This window comes from Pelodiscus sinensis, chromosome 1 (assembly GCF_052426305.1).
Source record: "Pelodiscus sinensis isolate ZL-2025 chromosome 1, ASM5242630v1, whole genome shotgun sequence".
NCBI lineage: Eukaryota > Metazoa > Chordata > Testudines > Trionychidae > Pelodiscus > Pelodiscus sinensis.
Genome location: NC_143052.1, coordinates 163,292,494 through 163,313,468, shown reverse-complemented (window position 1 = coordinate 163,313,468; position 20,975 = coordinate 163,292,494). Strand labels below are relative to the sequence as shown.

At 45.9% G+C, this 20,975-nt stretch overlaps 1 long non-coding RNA gene across 2 annotated transcripts in view; it reads right to left on the bottom strand.

The window, feature by feature from the left end:
* LOC112544759 (uncharacterized) overlaps positions 1–20,975 on the bottom strand; it is an 85,910-nt gene that overhangs the window by 57,306 nt on the left and 7,629 nt on the right. Inside the window, exon 4 of one of the 2 annotated variants that reach the window (XR_012897608.2) lies at positions 18,035–20,218. The exons of the other annotated variant lie outside the window; for it this stretch is intronic. This is a non-coding gene — a long non-coding RNA (uncharacterized LOC112544759). Of the gene's footprint in view, positions 1–18,034; positions 20,219–20,975 lie in introns of those variants that run through there. 2 annotated transcript variants of the gene reach the window in all.

The window sequence follows — 20,975 nt, the reverse complement described above, 5'->3', positions numbered from 1 at the left end:
CCCCCGCGGGAGCCTCCTGCTTGTGGTACAGAGAAGGGAAGGAAGAGGAGGGGGTACTGATGTCAGGGTGTCCCCTCTTCCACCCTGTATTCTATCTCCACAGAAAAGGGGAGGGGGAGGGTGGCACAACAGGGCTTGGGATGGAGGGAGTTTGCTGGCAGCTTTTGAGAGTGGTGCAGGGCCAGGTCAGGGGTGAGCTTTCCTTAGCCCGCCTGCACCACCACCCAGGAGCCATCTGAGGTAAGCAGTGACCAGCTGGAGCCAGCTCCGAACCCCTGCCCCAGTCATGAACTCCCTCCTGCACCCCAAGGCCCTGTCCTAGCCTTCAGCCTCTGGACCTAAACTCCTTAGGAGATCCTGTACCCAGACTTCTCATAAGGCCTTATGACTGAGGGAGGAATGGTGGTAGTGGGGTAATACACATGCAACTGCCTCTATGGTTTGTGATTTTTTACTTGTCATACAACACAATACGGACACAGAAGTGAAGCTGGTTAATCACACCATAGCCTGGTGTGACACCAAAATCCCCAAATGGAAAGGGGATTATGTGAATGCCCCAATTCTGATATATGTCTCCTCCTGAAAGCACAGAGTTCCTACCTACTTCCAGTCCCTCCTCCTGGGTAGCCAATTCTGGTGGGGTCTTTGCACCTGCCAAGTGTGCAAGGTCAGTGTTAGAGTATGGCAGAGAGAGACCTATAGTCATCTGAGCTAATACTGGTGCTTTGGAGGCCTGCCACTGTACAATTGCCATGGAGGTGCACTGAACCACAGCCCACCATCAGGCACCAAGAGGGCCCATGCTTTTGCGGTGCCTAATACTGAATCCAACTCCACCCCAACTCACAAAAAAAGAGAAGGCACATGTTTTAGGGGCCTGTCTTCCTGGTTGCCTTACAGGAACCAGTGAGAACTTACAGGAACCAAGTGTGGAGATGAGAGACACCAAAGTCTTCTTCCTGGCCATGAACAAGCCCTATTATGGTCAATTCCTACTTCAGGTTCTTTACACCAGCTGCTTTTCCTTGTCCTTCCCTATTCATCATTCACACCAGCCCCCTAAACCTGAATTCCTCCAGTTTAAATCTTAAAATAAGCCCTGCACTATCCCACTCCTACCTGTCATCCCTGTATGTATCTCATTCTTTGACCTGCCCACTGACACCACCTCTGAAATGTGGCTTCCCCTGCACTAAGCACAATCCCTAATGGAGCCTCTTCTTCTTACAGGGCTTCAGTACCAGCCCTCTCAAGCTCTCCTGCTCCACCATGTGCTGGAACATCAGCCATTCTGTAAGTCTCTTCTCCTGCTCACCAATCTTACTTCCTCCTCACTGCTGCCAGTAACACCAGGGCACTCAGAGCAAGGACCAGAGAGTCATCCCAGGAGACCATCACTGCCAGGAACTGGATGAGAGGATTATGCTACTGCTGCAACAAGACACTGAAATCTGGCATCTTCCCTCAATTTAACATCAATGCCCAGCTGCAGTAGAACCCTATAGGAAGAAAATCTCTCCATAGAGCTTGATTTCTGCTTCTATTTCCAATATTGACATTCAAGTCAGGCTGTTGTATAGCTCAACAGAGGGAAACTGCTCCTGCCCCCAAGATAGTGAGGCTGGTTCCATCTTCCAATTATCATTAATAGAAGACTAGATTATAGCCTGGCTGCTGCTACAAGGACCCTGAAGCCTAACTCCGTTTGTGCTTTGGAGAACTGCCGCCATACAATTACCATGGAGGTGCACTGAACATCCACCCACCACCAGGCACCAAGAGGGTCCATGCTTATGCAAATACCAATACTGAACCTCAGGACAGCCTGACTCCCAAAAAGAGGAGGCTCATACTGTTAGGGGTCTGGCTTCATGGTGACCTTCCCAGGCCAGAGACAGCCCCCAGCAACAGAATGTGGAAATGAGAGAAAGAAAATTCTCCTCCCTGTCCTTGAAAGGGCCTATTCTGAGCAATCATTAGCCCTTTACACCAGCCGCTTTTCCTTATACTTCCCCCACAGAAGCTCCTTTCCCACTCGTCACTCGGGACAGCCCCTAATTCTCATTCCTCCAGTTCTACCCAAAAATGAACTCTGTGCTAAGACTCCTTCCCCACTACTACCTGCCAGCCCCGTATGTGTCGCCTTCCTTGAGCTGCCTGCTGACACTACCCCAGAGATGTGGCACCTCCTGTTCCCCTGAACTAAGCACAGTGGATTCTCTTCTTACAGGGTTTTCACACCAGCCCTTTCAGCCTCCCCTGCAGCTCCATATGCTGGACCATCAGCCCCTCAGTGAGTTTCCTCTCTTGCCACAGCCATCATACTGTCTTTTCTTCCTCTCTGCTGCCAGTAACACCAGGCCACTCAGAGCAGGGACCAGAGAGTCATCCCAGGAATTGAATGAGAGGGATATGCCACTGCTGCAGCAAGACACAGAAGCCCAGCTTCATCCCTCAATGTAACATCAACGTCAGGCTGATGTACAGCCTTACTAGGAGAAAATCTCTCCAGAGAGCCTGATTTCAGCTTCCATCCTGACATCCAAGTCAGGCTGCTGTATAGTTTAACATAAGGGGACAGTGGTACTGCCCTCAACATCATGAGGCTTTGCTCCATCCTCCAATGTAACGTTAACACAACACTAGATTACAGCGAATAATGTTCTGCTGATGCTACAAGGACCCGAAAGCCTGACTCCATTCACCAGATTACATCTAGGCAAAGGCTGCTAAACCGTCTTACAGCCTGGGATATTTTGTTAGTGGTGTTGGTTTCACACCAAATCTAGACACTGTTCATGTGATCCCATATAGCCCTATGTGGTACTTGTGTAGGGAACTTGATCATCACTGTATCCCCTCCTCCGTATGTAGTATAGCAGAAAGGGGTGTTCTACAGCTGTGGAGAGTCTGAGGTTCCCCCATCACAAATCATTCCTTGGCATACTGCATTTGAGCCCTGTCGGAAATCATGTTGCTATGGAGACCATAAAGCCTGGTTCCACCTCCAGGTTCTTACATAGGTCTTCAAGGGGAGGGCTCACCCACAGTAGTGTCCTGGCTTCAAGCCCAACTCTACAGGTAGAATTGACCTAATTGCCAAGTTCTTATATAACCCTATATGGAGAGATAATCAGTCTAGTATTTGGGAGACTATGGGGACTTGTCTCTAATATTTTGCTGTTGCAGGGCTTCCTCTATAGATTGACTTGGAGGGAGGAATTTCAGTGCTTATGCAGGGAGAACACAAGGCATCACATCACAGCCTGGTATGACACATGGACCCATAAATGCCACATCGTAAAGGGGTAATAGGAATGTTCTAATTCTGATATATACCCCATTAGTGTTTGTCTCCTCCTGGAGGCACGAAGATCCTACTTTCTCCCAGTGCCTCCACTTGGGAAGCCAACTTCAGTGGTGTCTCTGTACCCTGCTACATGTTATGCTCCCAGTGTCTGGCACAGAGAAACCCATTGTCACCTGGGCAAGTACAGGTGCTTTGGAAATCTGCCACTATACAACTGCCATGGAAGTACATTGAAAGTTCACCCACCACCAGGCACCAAGAGGGTCCATGCTTATGTAGATACAAATATTGAAGCTGAGGGCAGCCCAACTCCCAAGAAGAGGGAGTTCATGGTATTAGGAGTCTGTCTTCCTGGTGGCCTTCCCAGGCCAGAGACAGCTCCCAGGAACAGAATGCGGAGATGAGAGACAGCTACGTCTTCTTCCTAGCCTTGAACATGGCTTATTGTGAGCAATCACTAGCTCAGCCCTTTACATTAGCCGCTTTTCCTTGTCATTTCTCCCACAGAGGCTCCTTCCCCACTCATCACTCACACCAGACCCCTAACTCTCAATTCCTCCAGTTTAACTCCTAAAATGAGCCTTGTGCTAAGATTCCTTCCCCACTACCACCTGCCAGCCCCATATATGTTTCTTTCCTTAAGCTTCCCACCCCTGAGATGTGGCTCCTCAGATTCCCCTGCAATAAGCTTAATCCCTAGTGGAACCTCCTCTTCATACAGAGGAGAGTCTGAGGTTCCTACACCACAAATCATTTCTGGGCATACCGCACTAGTGTCCTGCTGCAAACCACGTTATATGGAGACCATGAGGCCTGGTTCTACCACCATGTTCTTACATAACAAAGAGAGGGCTCTCCCATTAAAGTTTTCTAGCTTAAGGCCTGACTGTACAATTAGAATTTACCTAATTACCAAGCACTTATATAGCTTCATTTGGTCAGATGCTCCATCTAATATTTGGAAGACTATGGGTCTTGGCTCTAATCTTTCCATTGACCTTGTTGCAGGGCTTCCTCTATAGATTGACTTAGGTGGGTGAACTTCAGTGCTGCTGTGGGGAGAACACGAGGCCTGCCTCTTTCCCTCCACTCTCTCTAGTGCTCAATAGGCCAGCGGAGAGGGACACTCTATTACAGAGGAGTAGCAAGGCTCTAAATATAGAATTCTGTTATTGCTGTGATTCAGAATAGGCCTGCAGGGAAGGATGCTCTGCTATGGTGCTGCCACTGGGACCATGCCATCTTAATATTTATTTGCCACAGGAACAGTAATTTCCTGCCCAACTGAAGATGACTCATAGAAATCAGACAAACCATTTTGGAACATCAGAGGACAAAACACTTTGTTGATTTCTCCCTCCCATGAAGAACAGACTTGCACATGAACTTGTCCCATCATCTTGAATGCTGGAGAAGGGAATCAAAATCCCTAACAAAAAAACAAATGAACAAACAAACAAACAAAAAACAAGCATCTTTAGTCTGTTTAAACCCTGCAAGACCAGAAGTTCTAAACTGCCTCCTGGGTCTGCCAAGACAGATGCTAGTTATCCAGATCACAACAACTCTGTCACCCTTAGGGTATGTCTACACTACCCCGCTAGTGCGAACTAGCGGGGTAATGTATGCATACCGAACGTGCAAATGAAGCCCGGGATTTGAATTTCCCGGGCTTTATTTGCATAAGCCAGCCAGCGCCATTTTTAAATGCCGGCTTGTTCGAACCCCGAGGTGTACAGATAGTTCGGAATGGCTAGCTAGTCCGAACTATCTAGCCCGTGCCGCGTGTAGCCGCGCGGCACGGGGTTCGAACAAGCCGGCATTTAAAAATGGCACCGGCTGGTTTATGCAAATAAAGCCCGGGAAATTCAAATCCCGGGCTTCATTTGCACGTTCGGTATGCATACATTACCCCGCTAGTTCGCACTAGCGGGGTAGTGTAGACATACCCTTAGAGTTTAGATGTTAACTCACTGGTGGATATATATGTTTGCTTACTTTAATCTGTAACTAAGACATTTTTTATCTAAATAAAAAACAGATAAATAATTTGATACAGTCTTGGCTATAGGTGTTGTCTTTGGTGCAGAATCTAGATTTCCTCCTTAGTGTAAGAGACGAGATTCTTGGAACTGAAAGCACCCTCAATATGGGGTGTGATATATAGTTTAAATGGTTATTGATCACTAACTCTAGATTCTCTGGGTGGCAATATAGATTGGAGAAGTCTAAGGGGAATGTTTGTAACTCCATGATAACACTGGTATAGTGATCCAGGAGGCCATATTTGTACTGGCTTCATGAAATCTAATTAGAGAAGATACCATCAATTAGCACTGTTGGCCCTGTTTTTGACAGTCTGCCCTGATGTAAGTATTCACAATCATAAGCCATTCTAGTCTGCATGAGATTGTTGTGCCCACAGGACAATACAGGCCGTCCTCGCTATAAGTCCAAGCTAGGTTCTAAAAAACTTGGACTTATAGCGAAGCAACTTAAAGAGGGGATTTTTTTCCCATGGCTGGCTTCCATGTGAACAAATTGGGGAGGGGTAGGGGTTGCGCTACTCAAAAGCAGGGAATGGGAGGTCTCATAACGCATCAGTTCCTACAAACGTCAATGACTTTAGTGTGGAACAGATGTATACCAGGGCAACTTATAGCAGGTATTATAAAGCCTCAAGGGAGATGTCGCAGACAACTACTGAGGCCATCCCACCTACATTTCCATAGTTTCTGCCTTGTTCACACATCATTCTACAGAGGAACTGGCAGCTAAATTCTGTGCAGCCGCACCACTTCCTATTCAGCTCTGCACGCAAGCTATTAAGCTAAGTGCAGGTGCTCAAGGCTGCAACAGGGAAAGATTACTGTACCCTATCACAGAAACTGCCATAGCCGGGGGGGATTACAATGGGCAAAATATCATTCCATCAGCTAAATATCTAGCAAATCTAAGCAAGCAAGAATGCACACCCTGATTCTCATTCTTTAAACTGAGAGTATCCCCCTCTTTTCAGCCAGGTGAAGCACAGTCTTTCTTTTCTGTATTCCCAATATATTTATAACCATTGCAGATACTATTAACACAATTTGTTACACTGAAGAAAACACCACTCCAGCAGCTGAATATTTAGCAAATTTAAGCAAAGAAAGAGCAAACTGTATTCACATGGACACACCGAGGGTTTCCCCCAACTTCCAAGGAGCTGTAAGGGCCACATTCCTTCAGATCTTCCTTATATGTGGAATTGATATAATTGCTGGTATCCTCCAAAGTTATGCAGGGAGGAACCCTCTCTGATGTTGCTGCTCCTCTGAAAACTAAGCATCCTGGCTCCTGCATGGAAATGGAAAGGCAGGCTACTGTGGGGTTTTGCCATTGTAGTCACTGCCAATGTTCCCTCTAATGTTTTCCATCTATGTGAGAATATTTTCCATATATGTGCAGAATAAATTTTTATGTGCACTGAGGTATGTACCAGTGTGCATCACCGGTAAAATCAAAACCTATCTGTGATGTTTTGCTAATCAGCTGGGTGGCATTTGAATCTCTCCTGAGTGGCTCTACAAGCTCAAAGACCTGCACCAGTACAATTGCCATGGAGGTGCACTGAAAGTCCACCAACCACCAGGCACCAAGAGGCTCCATAGTAAAGTGGAGCCTGACACTGAACCTGAGAGCAGCCCAACTCCCAGAAAATGGAGGCTGATGGTGTTAGGGGCCTAGCTTCCTGGTGGCCATCCTGGACCAGAGAGAGTTCCCAGGAACCAAAGGTGGAGATGAGAGACATGAAAATCTCCTCACTGGCCTTCAACAATAGGCCCCGCTTAGGCCTATCCCTGCCTCTGCCCCTTCAGTCCATCTGCTTTTCCTGGTCCCTCTCCCATGGAGGCTCCTTCCCCACCAGTCGTTCACACCAGCCACCTAACTCCAGCTTAACCCCTAAAATGAGTCCTATGCTGTGGCTCTTTTTCCACTTGTATTGACACCAGCCTTGATATATGGCTCCTCAGCTTCCCCTGCACTAATCACAGTCCCTAGAGCCTCCTCATCTTACAGGGCTTTCACACCAGCCCTAACAGGCTCTCCTGCATCTCCAAAGGCCAGAATATCAGTCCCTCTGAGAATCTCCTCTCCTGCCATACATATCAAACTGCCGTTTTCCTCCCTGCTGCCAATAACACCAGGCCACTCAGAGCAGGGACCAGAGAGTCATCCCAGAAGGCTGTCACTACAAGGAACTGGATGAGAGGGATAACACCGAGACCTGGCTTCTTTCCTCAATGTCACATCAATGTCAGGCTGACGTACAGCCCTGTAAGAAGAAAATCTCTCCAGAGAAGCCTAATTTCTGCTTCCATTTCCCATATTGACATCAAAGTCAGGCTTCTGTATAGCTCGAAAGAGGGACACCCTACTCTTTCCTCCAAAACCCTGAGGCCTAGTTCCATACTTCAATGTAACATTAACACCAGTCTAGATTGCATTCTGGAAGCAAATATTATTCTGTTGATACTACAAAAACCCCAAGGCCTGACTCTGTTCACCAAATTACATCTAAACAAAGGTTGCTAGACAGCCTTATTGCAAGAGATAGTTTGTTAGTGATAGTGGTGAGAAACTAAAGCCTGATTTCATCCCCAAATTAGTCACAGTTTATGTGCTCCTATATAGCTCTTCATGGTGCTTATGTGGGGAACTTTATCGTCACTGTATCCCCTCCTGTACTATGTAGTATGGCTGAGAGACATGCTCTACTGCTGAAGAGAGTCTGAGGTTTCCCCACCACAAATCATTCCTGGGCATACTGCACTAGAGTCCTGTTGCAAACCATGTTGCTAGGTAGACCATGAGGCCTGGTTCTAGCTCCATGTTCTTACATATCAGGGAGAAGGCTCGCCCCCTAAAGTCTCCTAGATTGAGACCCATCTGTACAACTAGAATCGATCTAATTACCAAGCACTTATATAGCTTCATATGGTCAGATGCTCCATCTAATATTTGAAAGATTGTGGTGCTTGGCTCTAATCTTTCCTTTGACCTTGTTGCAGGCTTCCTCTATAGATTGACTTGAGGGGATGAATTTCAGTGCTGCTGTGGGGAGAACACAAGACCTGCCTGCCTCCCTCCACCGTTTCTAGTGCTCAATAGCCCAGCAGAAAGGGATACTCTGTTACTGGGGAGTGGCTTAACTATAATTTTTAGAATTCTGTCATTTCTGTGATGCAGTAAAGGCCTGTAAAGAAAGAGGCTCTGCTAATGGTGCTGTCGCAGGAACCATGTCACCTCAATATTTGTTTGCCACAGGAACTATTATTTCCTGCCTAACAGAAGAAGGCCCTTAAACATTAGATAAACCATTTTGGAACATCAGAGAACAAAATACTCCATTGATTTCTCCATCCCACAAAGAAGAGACCTGCACGTGAACTTGTCCCATTATCTTGAATACTGGAGAAGGGAATCAAAGTCCCTGACAAGAAAAAAACCCAACCCAGCATCTTTTGTCTGTTTAAACCCTGCAAGGCCAGAGGTTCTAAACTGCCTCCTGGGTCTGACCAGAAAGACACTAATTATCCAGATCACAACAACTCTGTCACCCTTAGGGTTTAGATGTTAACTTACTAGCGTGCATATATTTTTGTTTAATCTGTAATTAAGACATTTTTCCTCTGGTTAATAAGCCTTTAGAGAGTTTTCTAGGTTGGCTATAGGTGTTGTCTTTGGTGCAGAATCGAGAGTTCCTCTCTGGGGTAAGAAATGAGATTCTTGGGACTGGAAGCAACCTAAATGGGGATTGTGATATTTAGTGTAAATGGCGATTTTTATCACTAACTAGTTAGTCTTGGTGGCAAAACAGATTGGAGAAGTCTAAGGGAACTGTTGGTGACACTATGGTAGCACTGATACAGTGATCCAGGAGGTCACATTTGTTAGTAGCTTTGTGAAATCTAGAGAGAGCACCTAGGAATTGAAGGTGGAGATGAGAGACACCAAAGTCTCCTCCCTAGCCTTCAACAAGGGGTCCCATTGTGGCCAGTCCCTACCTCAGCCCCTTTACACCAGCTGCTTTTCCTTGTCCTTTTCCCATATAGTCTCTTTCCCCTTTCGTTGTCCACTCCAGCCCTCCAACCCTCAAAATGAGCTCAGTTTTACCCTTAAAATGAGCCCTGCAATATGGCTCCTCCCCCACTTCCACCTGCCAGCTCTGTATATGTATTCTTTTTTGACCTGCCCACTGACAGCAGCCCTGGAATGTGTCTCCTCAGCTTCCCCCCCACTAAGCACAATTCCTAGTGGAGCCTCCTCTTCTTACAAGGCTTTCATGAACCACCACATGCCTGATCCGGAGGCCTGGTACCATCCTCCAATTTAACATTAATACTAGATGGGACTGCATGCTGGTAGCAAGTGATGTTCTTCTGATGCTACAAGGACCCCAAAACCTGACTCCATTCACCAGATTACGTCTAGACAAAAGTTGCTAGATAGTTTTTTAGTAGTCTTGGTTCCATCAGTGCTGTTGCTGGGGAGAATACGAGGCCTGCCTACACACTCTCTAGTGCTCTATAGCTCAGCAGAGGAACACACGGTTACTGGGCTCTAAATCCAAAATTCAGTCATTGCCATGATGCAGCACAACCCTATAGGGAAGGACATTCTGTTATGATACTGCCACAGGGACTATGTCACCTGAATATTAACACAACTGCAAGACCCTGCTGGAGATCTACCGGGGTGGGGGGATATTCTTATGGTCCGGACTGCCTAAGGTCTGGCTGTAGGTGCAGAATTGATTCCAGTGTGGAGGAGGAGGGTGGGGGAGGAAGAGGGGAATTTTGTGTTGCTGCTGCCATTTCTCTAAAGACACTTTAGTCTGGCTCCATCCATAAAAGCCCTCTCTGTGAGTACCTAAAGGGCTGCTTGGGGTTTATACTACTGTGTTCATGCTAGTTACCCCCTTCGCGACTCTGAATCATTGACACATTGACTGGGGGAAAAAAAAGAGCAAACAGGTTAATGGCAGGAAATACAGTACTCAGTGCAGGCTTCCAACAGACCCTAACTGCTCTGCAGTGAGAGGTCTCAAGAGGAAAAAAAGGTCTTCAAAATACTAGTATTATCTGGGATCACAAAGTGCACAGCATCATTTCAGGGAAAACTTGATGTATTTTTGAGTATTTGAATAAATCAAATCCAATAGAAATTGGCTCACAGCCTCTTATTCTGAACTGAATCCAGAGTACTTTAGCATTTCACTCAATGCAATGCTGGACTAGCTCTTGATAGAAGTCGCTTCAGTATTTAACTTCCTGACCCTCATCAGAAATGTAGAACAGAAAGTATCTTTGGTGACAATGGTCCTAAAAGTTATTCAAGATGCTCAATAATATTCAAGCTCTCCTTCTCCCACTACCCCAACTGTGAAGATGACAAAAGGGGCAAATGCACTTGAGGGTAGAAGCTGCATGTATTAATTTAATTTATAATAGCTATGTTACAAAGTAATATTTAGTGTTTGCTCTGAAACTGTAAATGCCCACACTCAGGAGAGAAGCACTACCAAGTGTGAAAGATTTGTTTGCCATAGGAGCTGTTATTTCCTGCTCAAAAGAAGGTGGCCCATAAACATCAGACAAACCATTTTGAAACATCAGAAGACTGCCCAGAAAGACACTTTGAATATCCAAGTCACAACAACTCTGTCACTCTTAGGGTTTAGATGTTAATTTATTAGTGTGTCTATATGTTTGCTTACTTTAATCTGTAACTAAGACATTTTTACTCTAGTTAATCAACGTTTAGAGAGTCAAGAGGGGTAGCTATGGTAGTCTCTGTGTCTCCTGCTCCACTCAGCTGAAGAAGTGGGTTGTGCCCATGAAAGCTCATGATATTATAAAACATGTTTGTTAGTCTCTAAGATGCTACAGTACCACTCATTTTAAAGCTTTTTAAAACTTTTAGACAACTTACTACAGGATTGGCTACAGGCTTTGTCTTTGGTATGGAATCTAGAGTCCCTTTCTAGGATAAAAGACAAGATTCTTGGGACTGGAAGTAACCTGAATGGGGGTAAGTGGTCATTTTTATCACTAACACTAGTTTTTCTGGTGTGGCAAGGTCCTTTCTCAGGTCCTTTGTCCTGGGACCCCTTCTTCAGTCACAAATCACCAAGAGACCCTCTCTTGTGCAATCACCCATGTCTTTTTATTGCTTGTGCCAACTTCCCACCACCTTCTTGGTTTTCCCACCACAGAGCTTGGTTTTCACAGCAGCTAACTCAGCTATCTTCTTCTGGCTAGGGCGCACACACTCAGCCACTCTCTGGCTCCTCCCCCTCTGGCTGATTTATCTAGCCCTCTGGCTAATGAAGTACACAGCTTAACCAGCAATCGGTCACACGGGGTAACAAGAGAGATTGAAGAATTGAAGAATTCCCAGGCGATTGTTGGTGATGCCATAGTAAAACTCATATAGTGATCCAGGAGTTAAAATTTATTAGCATGATGAAATCTAATTATAGAAGACATCACTATTTAGTGCTGTCAGCCCTGTTTTTGACAGTCTGCCCTGAAGTACGCGCTCATAGTCATGAGCCATTCTAGACAGCATGGCATTGGTGCTCTCACAGAACAGCACTGCAAAGCCTGATGGTCCCACAAAGGAAATGAGACCGTCCCACCGACATCTCCAAAGCCGCTGCCTTGTTTACTGTTCATTCATCAGAGAAACTGGCAGCTAAATTCTCTCGCAGCCGTGCAGCTTTCTATTAAGCCCTGCACGTTGGCTATCACGCCCCACTCCAGAATGCAGTAGGGAAAGATGCCTCTGCCCAGTCCCCAAAAGTGTTGCAGTTGGGGAGAAGGCATCCCTCCCCACAGAGGCATCCCTCCTGGGGCAGCTCTGTGCTGAGGCTGGCAGGGAATCTGCCATAATGTCTGGCTCCCTTGGCTGGGGGCTACAGTGCTTTGTGTGCCACCCCACTCTTAGCAACAGCTTGGAGCTGGGGGTGGTGTGGTGTTTGTAAGTGAGAACAGCACCTATGGCATAGCATGTTCCCCATTTGGGAGCCAGACCTGCTGGCTGCCTTTGGGGTGTAGTGCAGTGCCTCACGACGGGCAGGCAGCAGGTAGCCTGCCTTAGCATTGCCATCTACAAGTCACCCAGGGAAGTCCAAGCCCCAGTCCCCCACCCACCCTGAGATTCCCCCCCCCCCGAAACCCCTGAAACTTGGAGCCACCTCCTGCACCCAAAACCTCTCATCTCTGGCCCCATTCCAAAACCTACAACCTCAGTCTAGATCTCCCCTCCTGAATCCCAATCCCTACCCCAGAGCCGCTCCCCAAACCTAGAGCTCCCTTTTGTATCCCTAACTTCTCATCCTTGGGCCTATCTCCTTCCTGAAATCCAACCTTTGCCTCAAACTACAGCCCCATCCTGTATTCTGAATTCCTGAGCCCTAACACCCAGGCTGGAGTCCTCTCTTGATCCCAAACCCCTTAACCCAGGCCCCACTTCAGAGCCTACTCCCCCAGAAGGAGCTTTTACCCCCTTGTAGGCCAACTGCCTGCCCCACTCTGGAGCCCCCTCCCAGACCAGAACCCCAATCTCTCCACCCCATCCTTGGCACACACTGTCCAAGCGTGGAATGACTTTAATTATGTGATACATCACCTCCATATTGGTTCACATAATGAAAATCATTCCACATATGGATATAAATAATTAGGGGGAACACTGAATGGCAGTACCTCCATCTCATTGTATTAGCTATGGAGACTTATTTGCACAGAAGTGGGGAGTGGATTGACTGACGACTGCCTATTTTGGCATCTGGCACTGGACATTGTCGGAAGACAGGAAACTAATAAGAGGCCTTGTGGAGAAAAAGTGAAAAAAAAACAAACCCTATGGATATTCCCAAATTTCTGCCTTTGGAACAGAAAAGAATTTCACCTCATCTTATTCTAGGCCTTGTCTACACTATCATGGGCCGTAGACCTAAGTTCACACAGCTGAAGTTGTGTGAATAACTTAGCTGAAGTCAATGTACTGCTTAATGCAGCATCTTCACTGCAGTAAATCAAATGCTGATGCACTCCTGTTGACACTACTTACTCTTCTTGTTTTGGTGAAGTGCAGGAATCAACAGGAGAGCACTCGGTGAATCATTTATCACATCTATACTGGCCATGACAAATCGACCTCTGTTGGATCAATCACTGCCCTTCAATCCAGTGGGTACTGAAGACATGCCCTTTTCTGTTCCAGGGCCCATTCTTTCAGGTTTTTAGTTTCCCATTCCTCACCCTTCCACCTCATGGTCCATTCCTTGTCATGGTGAGGTGGCTTGTGTGCCTCAATTACCTGAAGAGCTATGCCAGTGGGAGCTACAGCTCCTGGAAGGGTCACCCAAACTGGACAGGTCAAAGGGTAGAAACCAGACAAATGTGGATCACCTCTCCCCAAGGTAAAAGGGGTTGGCTTAGGGTTAACAACGCTATCCATAAAAAAGTTACAGGAACATCTACAAAGAAACCTACAACTACACAAGTCTTGGGAGGAGCTGGCAATCTGTATGGATTAAGTATGAAGAGTGGTAGGGAAAGCTGAAAGGAAGTTGCCCCGCAGATGATCTTTCTTTCATCCAAGACAACCACCCAGTGTGGTGCGTGGAATATTCGGACCATGTATCAAGCGGGGAAGACAGCACAGATTGTAATGGAGATGAAACAGTATAAACTTGGACTTTTGGGCTTGTGTAAAACAAGATGGACACCATCTGGGCAGCTACGCCTGGCAACAGGTGTAACCTTCATCTATTCAGGACATGAAGAAGAGGGCGCACCACACAGAGAAGGTATGGACTTGATGTTATCAAGAGATGCATCTGGAGCGGACAGCAGTATTATCATCACAGCTAGATTCTATACCAAAGTGTGGAAGGTACAGATTGTGCAATGTTATGCACCAACCAATGAAGCAGGTGAGGAATGTAAAACAGACTTCTATGAGAAACTACGAAGCATTGTGAACCAAAAAAACAAAGAAGGATATCTTGATTTTGATGGGCGACTTCAATGCAAAATTTGGAAGCATAAATACAGGCAGAGAACAGATCATGGGAAAAGGAGGTCTAGGTAACATGAATGAAAATGGAGAGTGCTTCAGTGACCTTTGTTCCTTCAACGGATTGGTGATAGGTAGTAGTGTTTTTCTACATAAAAGGCTCCATAAGGTCATTTGGGTTTCACCGAGCCACAAGTCAGAAAATCAGATTGATCATATCTGTATCAGCAGTTCTTTCAGAAGATCAATGCAGGATGTCTGCACTAGAAGAGGAGCAGATGTAGGTTCAGACCATCATCTGGTCATGATAAACCTCAAGTGGTACACCACAAAAGTGACTAAGCCGGGATTGAGATTCAACATGGAGCAGCTGAAGGATAGAGACAAGAGCTGGTTTCCAAATGGAGTTGTCCAATAGATATGAACTTTTGACAAACCTTATCCCATAAGATGCTACCATGGAACAAATTTGGAAGCACACCAAAGCAGCCTGGAAAGAGACCGGCGATAAACTATTAGGAAAGAGGACAAGGCAGTATAAAGAATGGATCACAGCAGAAACTCTGAGAAAAGTGAAGAAACGAAAAGACAGAAAATCAGCAACAACAGCAAAACAAGACCAGCCAAGGCAGAAACTCAGAGATTGTATTCAGAAGCCAACAGAGAAGTTAAAAAGGCTGTAAAACAGGAAAAGAAGAACTTTGTGGAAAACCTGGCACAACAAGCTGCAGGACAGAGAAACTTGAAAGAACAGGGACATCACAAGGAAGCTAGGTGGTTCACAATGTACAGTGGATCAGACAGTACAGGATAAAGAGGGACGTATACTAACGAACTCAAACGAGAAGCTCAGTAGATGGAAAGAACATTTTGAAGAGCTACTAAAGCGCCCTGCCCACATGGAACCTTTGTACCATCTGCAAATATACCTCTGCAAATTAACAGCAGCAGACCTACAAAGGAAGAAATTAGAAAAGCCATTGCCCATCTGAAAAGCACCTGGTCCAGACAACATCCCCACAGATGCAATCAAGGCAGGTAGTGAGACATTAGTCAATATGATGTATAATCTATTCGAGAAAATTTGGGACACTGAGGAGATCCCACAAGAATGGAAACATGGCTACCTTATCAAGCTTCCAAAGGAAGGCAACCTGAAGGAATGCAAGAACTGGAAGAACACACCGGCTTCCGAAGTAAGAGATCTTGTACTGATCAAATAGCAACTCCCAGAGTGATCATAGAACAGTTGCGTGAGTGGAACTCCCCCCTGTACGTAACCTTCTAGACATCGAAAAAGCCTTCGACAGCATTGATAAAGACACCTTGTGGAAACTGCTGCAACATTGTGGTATTCCATCTAAAATTATTAACCTGATTTGTTCAAAGTTCGAACCCTCGATATGCCAAGTTTTTCACAATCGTGTCTTGACAGAATCCTTCAGAACACTCTCAGGAGTGCGACAAGGGTGCCTATTGTCACCTTTCCTGTTCTTGATCACAATGGATTAGATTATGAGCAAGAAAACAGATGGCCATCAATGGGGCATTCAGTGGACACCTCTCAAACAACTAAAGGACATTGATTTTGCTGACGATGTAACCCTCCTTTCACATCAACATAAAAGCATGAAAGAAAAGGTTGCAACACTAGACAAAACTGCTTCCATGACTGGACTGAGCATTAACAAGGGAAAGACCAAGACAATGAGTCCGAACAACCTAGTCCGTGCCGCATGTAGCCGTGCGGCACGGAGTCCGCACTACCGGACATTTAAAAATGGCGGTGCCTGGTGAGATGCAAATGAAGCCCGGGAAATTCAAATCCCGGGCTTCATTTGCAACTACGGTTGCCTACATTACCACCCTAGTTCGAACTAGGGTGGTAGTGTAGACATACCCTAATATCCAGTCATACTGACAAACTGGGTTTGCTCTGGGTTATGTATCAGTAATATCTAAACTCCAGTGGGAGAAATTGTAACAATTCTCTCTGCCCCATTTACCAGAAGAGGATTTTGTTCCCTCTCAGCAGGACAGGCTGTGCAATTATGTTCATGGAAAAACAACTGTGCTTTTTAGTAAAACTTTCATTCCAAACCTACCAAAAACAAGCAATGCAAGCCCTAGGGAAAAATTCAAGCAGCTCCTTTTCAGAGAACCAAAACAAATTCTCAAAACATTCCCAGCCCAGAGCCCAGTCCTGGGTGCATGCCTCCAGGATTGGCACTTCTGGCAACTGTCCTGGGCTAAAGTCATCCTGCTTGCCTGTAAGCAGGGAAGAGTCTCCTTTTCCATCTATCCATGTCGAGTACAGGGTTTGTAACCGCCTTTACAAGGAACAAGAAATAGTTTTCAGCACAGTAAATGGATAGAAGATAAACAGTGAGCAGATGTTGTAATATAACACTTTGATTTATACTTTTGCTTGTGAAAGTCTCATTCAGACCAAAAGTTAAGGTGCACCTTTCAGATTACATGTTTCACTGGCCATTCCACCTAATTGTATTTTAGATGGTTAAGATTAAGAACACCAAGTCATGCAGTACTTCTGATACACATAAAACTAATTTCTTAAAATCTAATCATAGTCTAGAAAAAACTTTTAAAACAAAGTGTTATCTGATCGGAAACCACAAGGTGGAGCTAAATGACTGTAGTAATAAAAAACTGAAGCCTGTCACAGTGAAGTTTCTGCTTGTCACTGCTGAATTGCAGTAACTAAACAAACTTATAGGTTGGCCGAAGGAGCAGTAATGCTCTTTTTCTGTGGTCCTTCCAAAATGTACAAGTATCTGACTGAATTGCATTTCAAAGTAAGCAAAAGATGATCTCTCTACTCTTCAAAACCATTGTTAAAGGGTAAATGAATAATCCTGGGCTGTGTCTATACTGGCAAGTTTTTCCGCACAAGCAACTGCTTTTGCGGAAAAACTTGCCAGCTGTCTACACTGGCCGCTTGAATTTCCGCAAGAACACTGATGATCTCATGTAAGAAATCAGTGCTTCTTGCGGAAATACTATGTTGCTCCCATTCGGGCAAAAGTCTTATTGTGCAAAAGCTTTTGCGCAAAAGGGCCAGTGTAGACAGCTCAGATTTGTTTTGTGGAAAAGCGCATCTAGATTGGCCACGGATGCTTCTGCGCAAAAGCGCTTTTGCGCAAAAGCATCCGTGCCAATCTAGACGCTCTTTTCCGCAAATGCTTTTAACGGAAAAGCTTTTCCGTTAAAAGCATTTGCGGAAAATCATGCCAGTCTAGATGTAGCCCTGCTGTATGATACGTAGAATTTTTTACACTATCGCCAAAATAACCACTACTTAATTTGTTATAATTATTTATGATTGTCTTCCTGACCTCTCTTCACAAAGCCTTCCAAAATTCTGTGCATTTTTGTTGAGGAATGAAATAACATTTATTCTTTATTATATAGGCAGTCCCCGGGTTACATGGATCCGACTTACATCGGATCCCTACTTACAAACGGGGTGAGGCAACCCCGCACTAGCTGCTTCCCCGCAGCAGACCAGGGAGACGCGAAGCTAGCGCCACCCCCCCCCCCCCCAGATGACCAGGGAGACACGGAGCGGCTTTTCTCAGCAGACACCTCAGCTTGAGAATAAAGGACTGAGGGAAGTGAGGTGTGAGAGAATAAAACTGAGCTCTGGAGAAATGTTTGGCTAGAGTTTCCCCTACAATATGTACCAGTTCCGACTTACATACAAATTCAACTTAAGAACAAACCTACAGTCCCTATCTTGTACGTAACTGCCTGTATCTGTAAAGATGGGCACGTGGGTTTTGTTTCTGGGCAGATAAACTTTCATAACATTTTATGATGTCCCACTTTCAAATAATTACAGTGTGTCTGAAACGCTCGTGAGACTCCTCTCTTCCAACTATTCTCATTTCTCTCAAAGTGAAGGAAATTAAGAGAAAAGTTTACCGAGTTCTAACAATTAAAAACTGCAAACTAAGTATGAAGAACAGAGGCCAAAATCGGAGGGAACTTCACACATATGGGACAAAAAACACTGGGAAAATGTATTAAATCAAGATTAATGCTGGGCCTTATCTAAGTTATATTAATTAGAAACAGCTTCGTCAGATTCCTATAGTAATGTTAGCCATCAGTTAAGTGCCCTCCAAGTGTACTGAGTCATTAGTGATTCCCCAAACACATTATTAAAGGTTTTTCAGGCACACCTAACTCTCCAGTTCATCTGATGAAGTGAGGTTTGCACACAAAAGCTCATGATACTATATATTTTGATTAGTCTCTAAGCAGGGCCGGCCCACAACATCTTGGCACCTGAGGTGGGAAGTTCAAATGACACTCCTATACCCCCTCGCTTGGGCCAAAACTTTGAAAGGTCTCAATTCTGCCTTCTTCCTGTTCTACTCCTCTCATGGTACTGCTCTGCTACCTACATATGCACCAGCAGCAGACACAATTTTCTACACTATGGGTCCTAGTGGCGCCCCCACCCCACAGTCTGGCATCTGAGGCCACCACCTCAGTTCGCCTTGTGGTAAGGCCAGCCTTGTCTCTAAGGTGCCACGGGACCACTCTCTTTTAAAGTTACAGACTAACATGGTTACCCCTCTGAGATTTCTTACCAATGATTTTAACATTCACCTCCTGGACTTGGGGGACTTGCTTTCAGATACTGTATGTCTAGTTTTAGAAAGACTTATAGCAGTTGCCCCAGCCCAGGTTGAATAAAGGCAACATCTTAGCATCTGAAGTTCCCTAGAAATGTCATTTTTGTACTTCCACGTCCTAACATGCTATTCCCTCACAAAGATAGTGAGAGGTTTCCTAATAGGCCTTCCTCGTGAGTTGGCATGTAAGATTTCTTTAGTGCATAATACTGCAAACTCATTAATCATTTCAGATCAAGAATTCCCTCACATGCAGGCCCATGTGTTAAAGCTTTTATATAACAAATGCTCCTTCCTCCACTCCTACTGTCATGCATTTGGGAAAAAAAACCCAGAAAACAAAAAAAATAAGTGATGTTCTCTCATCTTCAATCCCCATAAATATCATCATAAAATTGTACTTCCAACAAAATGCAGGGAGGTGAAAGTTCACAGCAGTCTTTTTTTTTTTTTAATAAGATCTTCACTTGCAAAACCTCTTTGACGTTATAGCATGACATGAAAGGACTGTTTTCTGAGAGGCAAGTATTTTTATTTCCTATCCATGGAGATGTTTACTATGGATTATAGAGGAGCCCTTGTTTCCACCATTAATGCCTGGTTAAAGATAGTAGTATGGTTAATCTAAAGCCCACCCAAAGGAAGACTGACTTGGGACTGAAATGGCCTCCTCCCCTGCTAGCACAGGATTGGTGTAAAGCTCTACATCAGCCCTGCTCCAATCCTCCCATGTATGTCTTGCAGCCAGGAGTGGAAGGGAGGGGGCAGAGGTGAAGTGCACTGCATTACAGCTATTCTCCACTTCCCATGGTTTATAAGGGGCAGAGGAAGCAACCCTGAGGTGGCTCTGAGTTACACCAGTGGGGAGGCAGGGACTAGGCTGTCCTGAAACACAAAGATGGCTTAAAGTCACATTTATATCCAGTCTTCCCTTGAAAACAGGGTGGAGAACCGAATTGGGGCCAATGCTTCTGGGTAGTCACACTAACAATACAGGAACAAAGTATAGTGTCTACCGCTGGCAAAAACGAAGCAGAACCACTTCTACCATACTGATCCTAATTTTAAAAAATCCCATTGGCTCTTCCACCGCTGAGATCTTCGTACCAATTGAGGAGTGTGTCTGGTTTGTTTGGGACAATGATGAGAAAGAAGGGGGGGCGGTGACCTAGGATTGAAGAAATATTAGTGCTTACCATCAAACAACAATAAAAATGCAATTACAGTAAACTTCCGATAATCTGGCACCTTTGGGACCCAGGGGGAGCCGGATTATCAGATATGCTGGACTATTGGAAGGGGGGGCTATGAGGGGTCTGGAGTGGAGGGGGGATGCCACCCCAGACCCCTCATAGCCCCCCCTTCCGATAGTCCAGCTCTGCCCCCGGCTCTGCCCCAGGCGTCCCTGATTCAGCCACCGCTGAAACTAACCAGCAGCGGCTGAATCGGAGACACCTGGGGCAGAGCAGCTGGAGTGCTGCCGGGTTGGTCCGGTAGCGCTGACCCTTGGCGCGGGGAGACCAACCGGGCAGCACCCCAGCTGCTCTGCCCCAGGAGTCCCCAAGTCAGCCGCTGCTAAAACTGACCAGCGGCTGACTCCAGGAAGCCGGAGGCAGAGCTGCTCTGCCTCCGGCTTCCTGGAGTCAGCCGCTGGTCAGTTTCAGCAGCAGCTGAATCTGCATGCCTGGGACAGAGCAGCTGGGGTGCTGCCGGGTCGGTCCCACTGCGCTGCACCTCGGCGCTGCGGGGACCAAACTGACAGCACCCCAGCTGCTCTACCCCAGGTGTCCCCAAGTCAGCTGCTGCTGAAACCGATCAGCGGCTGATTCCAGGAAGCCCGGGGCAGAGCAGTTCTGCCTCGGGCTTCCTGGAGTCAGCCCTGGTCAGTTTCAGCAGCGGCTGAATCGGGGACACCTGGGGTGTTG